The sequence below is a fragment of the Scomber japonicus genome, chromosome 14, assembly GCF_027409825.1.
Source record: "Scomber japonicus isolate fScoJap1 chromosome 14, fScoJap1.pri, whole genome shotgun sequence".
Classification (NCBI taxonomy): domain Eukaryota; kingdom Metazoa; phylum Chordata; class Actinopteri; order Scombriformes; family Scombridae; genus Scomber; species Scomber japonicus.
The window spans coordinates 27,885,670-27,892,516 of NC_070591.1; the positions used below are offsets into that span (position 1 = coordinate 27,885,670).

Consider the following 6,847-nt stretch of genomic DNA (forward strand, 5'->3'; position numbering starts at 1 on the left):
GCATTCACATCTGCATCAGGAGAGCTCTCAAACTGGTGGACAACAATGACCCCTATTGGCAGGATAGCAACATGTCAAGCCAATCACAATTTATTGCGCATAATTAACACTTTTCACTCACAGTGAGTCACAATCAAATCACTTACATGTGAAGTATTTTTTACATTCTGTGATCTTTAAATCAAGTTATTGATGTTTATAAACTAATGAAATGCATTGGTCCAAGAGTTCAACTGAGTCTCTGTTAAAGAACATCGAACAGAAAAAAGCAGTTGTGGAATGATTTAATTCTTAACCTTGAAATTTACAATGCAAAGAAGAAAAATCCTGAGTTGAATATACATTTATATGTATTTGAATTTAAGTATGTGCTATGGGCCTGATTTGAGAATTTATAACAATTTTAATTACTTGTGAATCAATATCAAATCTCACATCGTGCAAGATGTAGGATTTGAATAAAATTATTATTATATGATGCAATTATGAAGTCAGCATATGGCTTACTGTAAGTGGAAGTGTTCCTCTCTTTTAAAGCATGACTGCATAGATGGAGAGATGCTACCTCCTACTGGTCATGAAGCTGAATTACTGAATCTGAGTCAACTCAAATAATCAAGCTTACATGATTTGTAATCACCATGTCCATGATGTTTTCATGTTCTTCACAAAATATGTAAATAAGTGATATAATGTGTCTTTGTTGGTAATAAATGTAGATTTCACATCAGAAAATGTAAATATAAACTAATGCCTCCCTAGATGCTTAGATAAATTCTCTGTGCAGACTTTTGTATGTCTCTGATAAGTGAATTTAAGGGTATTGTAGCCTGATATATGGCATTTGGTATGTTTTTAAGGTGTCACTATAATATCCTCATATGATGTAGGCCTATGTGTAAGAATGCCCAGTTACATTACATTTAAAGCTGTGCCACTGTGGTTATTTACGTTAGGGGCTTAATTAATCACAGAGACATGACAATAACCTCGGTGTGAATAGAATTCCTATCTTTTAAAAAAAAATATATATATACACCTACACCTGCGATAGATCAGTATCAAAAGACTGCTCCAGGTGAGGCTCGAACTCACAACCTCGGCATTGCTCTACAGTGTACTGTCATATAAGTACCGCGCGCTAACCGATTGCGCCACTGGAGCTCACTACAAGCCGGCCGCAGTTGGGTTTATAAACAAGCACCGGTCAATCAATTGTTCCGGTTTTCTTTGAATATATATGATATTGTTGTTACTTCAGCTCCACCCAAACGTTTATATTTAAGCTGAAAATATGAAAAGAAGACAGTAAACTGTATGAATTACTGTGAAATGACAGCTGATTTGTAACACGAAACGCCGTTGAACACAAAAGAATAAAACAATCAACGACATTATGGCTTAAAATTTCAATTTGTGGTTCAATGATGTGTCACCAAGGACTTTCCATGACCTCCCGGACCCCCTGCTTCCCTCAGATGATGAACAGGGCGGAAAGCGGCGCTGCTCAACGGCTGGCAGTCGAGGCCGGGTCACGTGGATGGACGTCATACACAACCGACACATGAGGAAATGGGAAATACTCCACTATTTTGGAAGGATTTGAGAGAGTACGTTTTTTAACCACAACTTCACTGATCTGTATTGAAAAAAGTAGGCCTATTATTACCTGTTTGTTATTTTTAATCAATATTTGTTGCTTTGTAAACCTTTTTAATTTCATTTTACCAGAAAGCCAAAATATCAAAAACAACCCCACCATTTCAGTTATTTCTAATTGAAATAAACTATTATTTTGAGTACCTACATGTATACTCTACAAGAATAAGAATAATTAAAAAATAGGAGATACCAGACTGGTGTGAATGAATTCTTCTCCTATCAGAAATTATCTGATTCATACTGCCTATAATCATCACAAGATTAAAAAATTGTAGTACTCTTTCCAACTATTCAATTAAGTTGGAAGCCAAGGTTGTAATATTATACCATCAAAACAAAAAACAGGCAAATCTCAATTTATTAATTTTAATTAATTCCTTGACCCATTGTTTGAACTTTTCATGATTTAATTTAGAGAGTATTTAGATTGTATCCAACGTATAAACAATAAGAAATGAGCACATACAGCTCCAAGAACATTTACCTTTTCTGATTTGTTGTTTTTCTGTAGCCTATATTATAATTATTATTAGTTATTTTACAATTTGTCCTGTTGCCCTGATGTCTGTCTCAACAAACTGAAAGTATATTATTGTAATATATGTTGTAAGCGACACTTTCTATAAATAAACCAAGGGGGTGAAAACACTCATAGTATCTATCGTTTTATGATAATTTGCACTTGTGATACCTGATTGTTGCAATACTGAACCTTTTGTTTCAAATAAAAAAGTCTTTGCAATTATTCAGCTTAATGATGTAGTGTGGCAAATATATGAAAGTGTTACCCATAGCTTTGTAGTGTGCCTTCTTCCTCCTATAACCAGCATGTTATAGCATGTCCAACAAGTAGCTTTTTTCATATTGGGGCAGGTTAAATGAAGTTAATTAACAGTAGGCTACATTGATTATGATCATTAATAACTAAACCTAATATCTGCTCATATACCCAGTAGGCCAAATGTTATAACTCCTTTGTCAATCATGAGGAAAGGTTATTGAAACAGTATTTGTTGAACATATTTGTTTATTTATTGAAAGTTTGCAGACTTGTATAACAAGTCATAACAATGAATATGCATGCATTACCACAAGTTTATAAAAGACAATATTGCTATTTATAAAACAAACGCACCGTATGAGAACTATTTTAGACCAAGTAATAGATCAGGCACAGACAACAGTCATAGAGATCACCAGTTGTTCTTGTATGTTAGGAGATAATACTGACACATACTGTCACATTCATTCATTTTGAAGGGGAATGGCAAGACTGGGATGGACATGATACAAATAACAATTACAACATTGTGGTATGTCTGGTACATTTTTGAGCTTAATTTCTAACTATCATGTATCTGTCTGTCTTTTGTTTCTCAACCTATTTTCACTGGCACACTGCCACATTGTGTTACACTGTTACACATTTCAAACATTTCCACTGTACAGATTGTACATGTGGGGAAGCATTGTTCAATACATAGTTAATGTGTACATGGTTGTATTGACGTGGTCGGTGTACAGCAGCAACTGACTGGAGCAGAATATCCACTAAAAGGATAATAATCTATCTATTAACTGACTAACTACTTATTAACTTTTATGTCACCTTCCTTCCCTTTGTACATGTTTATCAACAATGATTTTTTTTGTAGTCATACTGGAATCCATAATCCAGTGTGTGCATGTATAATTATGTGTGATTCTACAATGCAAAGCTATGTGTTATGTGTAACCATAATGTAAATACAGCTGAGAAATACACCAGTAAACCCTCTACTGTGTATGGAAACAAACAGATACAACCAATACCACCAGACCAACACAGGTTCATACTTTGCTGCCTTTTTTTGTGTTCACATTTATATGATGCAGCTTTAAGGATAAATATTGAATAGTTGCAGGAACTCCGCGGGTCATATTGTATTTTCTCATGTTACAGTTTTTGCCCGTTACTTTAACACATTTTGCAAAACTTCGCTCATTCTGCCAAAACTCTACACACAAGTAAACATGACACAACACTGGGAAATATACCATTCACATCTGTGTCAAATTGAAACTCTACTATCAAAACCTAAACTCTATCAAAACCTAACAATCCTTTGTCAAAATTTAACTCTGATGACAAAATGACACATACTTGCATCATATGCATACACTTTCAGATCAGGGGGAACACACTAGTCTACTTATATAAAACACTGCAGTCTTTGATTTTCACTGTTTATTCAGAAGGCACATTTTCAGGAGGCACATTTTCAAGCAACCAAAAAAGCAAATAGGCCTACTCAATATTGTACATTGCAGCACTGTACATTGCAGTAACATTAATTCAGATAAAGCAAAAAAAATAAAATAAATAAAAATAATAATAATAGAAAAAAACACTATACTGTAAACACAGAAAATCATGGCAATTGTGCATACATGGGCTCATGGATCCTGCTGTCTGTTGGGGTCTGGCCACAGGACCTCATCGACATCGCAAGCAATGTCTTCTCCCGCTAGGCACCGGGGAAAATGTCGAAACCATCCATGGATTGCCGTCACCTGAATGTCGCCGCAGGCCTGTTCCATTGCCTGCAGAAGAGGCATGCGGGCATGTGGTTGGCGGTCATATACACGCCATTTCCAAGCCGAAAACAATTCCTCTATAGGGTTTAAAAATGGTGAGTAAGAGGGCAAGTATACCACTTCAAATTGATTGTAGTTGGTGAACCAGGCTTGGACCAGAGCAGCCCGATGGAAACTGACATTATCCCATACCACCACAAACCTGGGCTGATCTGATCTGTTCTGTACAACTATATTATGAGCATATAGAAATGTGAGTATATGTTGGATATTGTATGGACCTAGTTTTGCATGATGATGCAGAAGCCCTCGAAGGCTTATGGCCACACACTAGATATTTCCCCCACACTGCCCCGGGACGTGCACAATTGCCCTTTGGCCAATTACATTACTACCCCGTCGTCTTGTTTTGCTCAGGTCGAATCCAGCTTCATCAATGAAAATGAATTCATGAGGCTGTGCAGCTCCATCCATGGCCAAGATTCTCTAACAAAAAAAAAAAAATTACTACAGTGCTACACATACAGAACCCCCACCCCATCACACAGGTACCTGTGCAACTCTCCGAATGGATCCATGTGGTACTGATATGGTACATATTCAGCTGCTACTGGATTTCACCAATACTGTAATGTAAATGCAAAGGACAGTTACACTTACCCGTACATATTCACGCCGAAGTCCTTTGACCCTGACACTGTTCCTCTCAAATGGGACCCTGTAGAGCTGCTTCATGGTGATGTTGTGTTTTCCCAATATGCGTCTGATGGTGGTGATGCTCACATGGTTTATGTTGTTGAACACTTGCCTGTCTGCAAGTATTTTCTGTTGTAGCTGGTGGAGACGGATGGCATTGTCTGCCCTAAATAGGTCCACAACGGCAAGTTCCTGCTGTTGTGTGAACAGGCGTTGGCGTCCTCCCCCAGAAGGTCTTCTAGTCATTCTAGAGAAATACAACCACAAATTGTCATCGGTTTGCTTCTTCTTCTTACAGCACTTTACTGTATATACTGTATCATCCACTGTACTGAAACATCTCAATATAAGTAATCATGGTATGTTTCACAAAAACTACCACTTTGGCTACAAAAGGAGCATTAGCACCCTGCAATACCCTGTACACGTGATGTGATAATGTGATATACTGTAGTACAGTGCTGTAAATACATATGAGTAGAGTAGAAGGTAGAGAGTTGAAGAGATACCTGTTTTCCAGTCGGAATGTTCTTATTACAGATGCCACTGTGAAGCGGCTTAGATGTGGGTGGACTCTCTGCCCAGCTTCCCCCATAGTCAGGCCATGGTTGATGATATGGTCCACAAAAGTTGCTCTTATATCATCAGAAATAGGGGTCTGTGCATGGCCTCTTCGACCTTGACCTTGACCTTGACCTTGTCGTCGTCGTCCTCCTCCTCCTCTTCCTCCTCCTCCTCTTCCTCCTCCTCTTCCTCTTCCTCTTGCTCTACCTCTGCCTCTCGCTCTCCCTCCATCCGTGCTTGTAAAGTTCTTGAAATGGCTAAACTGAGGGCTTTTTGTAGCTGGCTGATTGGTGTTCAGTTTTGCAAGTAAGTGCCTTCACGTGTGTATTTGAGTGGTTGCAATTACCCGATGTGTTTTGTATTTTGGATACATGTGTTTTCCAAATGGCACCCTGAGATTTAATTTTTGAACAAAGTGTCTTATGTATGAAATAGAGTGTAGTAGCAGGACCAAGCAGGGGCGGTTTTTGCTATGGGCAATGTGGGCAACCGCCCAGGGCGCAATCTACTTGGGGGCACACGAGCACTCTCAAAAAAAAAAGAAAAAACAACAAAAAAACCACAGTTTTCTAGACTAATACTGCTCATTTCCACATCAAGTTGGTGCAGTGGGCGATGAGGCGCCCCTACTATCACGTCAACTTGCTGCTGAGAGACATGTATACAGGTTGTGTGTGTGTGGGGGGGGGATAGACTGACCTGTGATGATTATGATCCCAGGCCACACAACACAAACTGCTGCTTCCAAATAAATAGTAATACATTCATAAAATTAATTAAAAAATAATAAAATGCAAAAAAAAAAAAAAACACACATTGGTGTTAACATACTACATGTCATTTATTTATCTTAATTTCTTTCTCTACTCTTGTTAATTTTTGTATTTAATAACATATGTAATAAAATAACATAAATAGTTAATATTGTGCTTGTGGTTGGGGGGTTGGGGGCGATGGTCAGTCCCCCGGTCGGTCCGTCCAGGGCGCAAAACTAGCCAGGACCGCCTCTGGGACCAAGTGTGTTGCATAAAGGAGTAAGTGTGTTGCAGAATTGCAACTAGAGTGCAAGGCAGCGCTTTTGTTTAAGGTATGGGTACATGTGTTTGAGGTATGGTAACAAAAGCTTCAAGTTGTGTTACTTAAGTATAAGCATGGGTCTATAGTCTTCAAGCAATGGGCAAAAACTGTAATGTTATTCAGTTCAAATATCATTGCTGTTGGACACAACCCTTGTATGTCCAATATAAAAAAAACAAAACTCCTCCATTAAATTGTTTTGGATAATACTGATTGTCACTGCCTCTGATAGACAAACCCTTACAAGAAAGGGGGCTCTACATCACTCATA

At 38.0% G+C, this 6,847-nt stretch overlaps 1 non-coding gene across 1 annotated transcript; it reads right to left on the reverse strand.

Annotated features, from left to right (window-relative positions):
• Nucleotides 1-1,070: 1,070 nt before the first annotated feature.
• On the reverse strand, nt 1,071-1,164 carry trnai-uau (transfer RNA isoleucine (anticodon UAU)). The gene is made up of 2 exons: nt 1,127-1,164; nt 1,071-1,106 (listed from the first exon to the last, which is right to left on the reverse strand). It is a non-coding gene; the product is annotated as a tRNA-Ile (tRNA).
• Between the last annotated feature and the right edge of the window lie 5,683 nt (nt 1,165-6,847).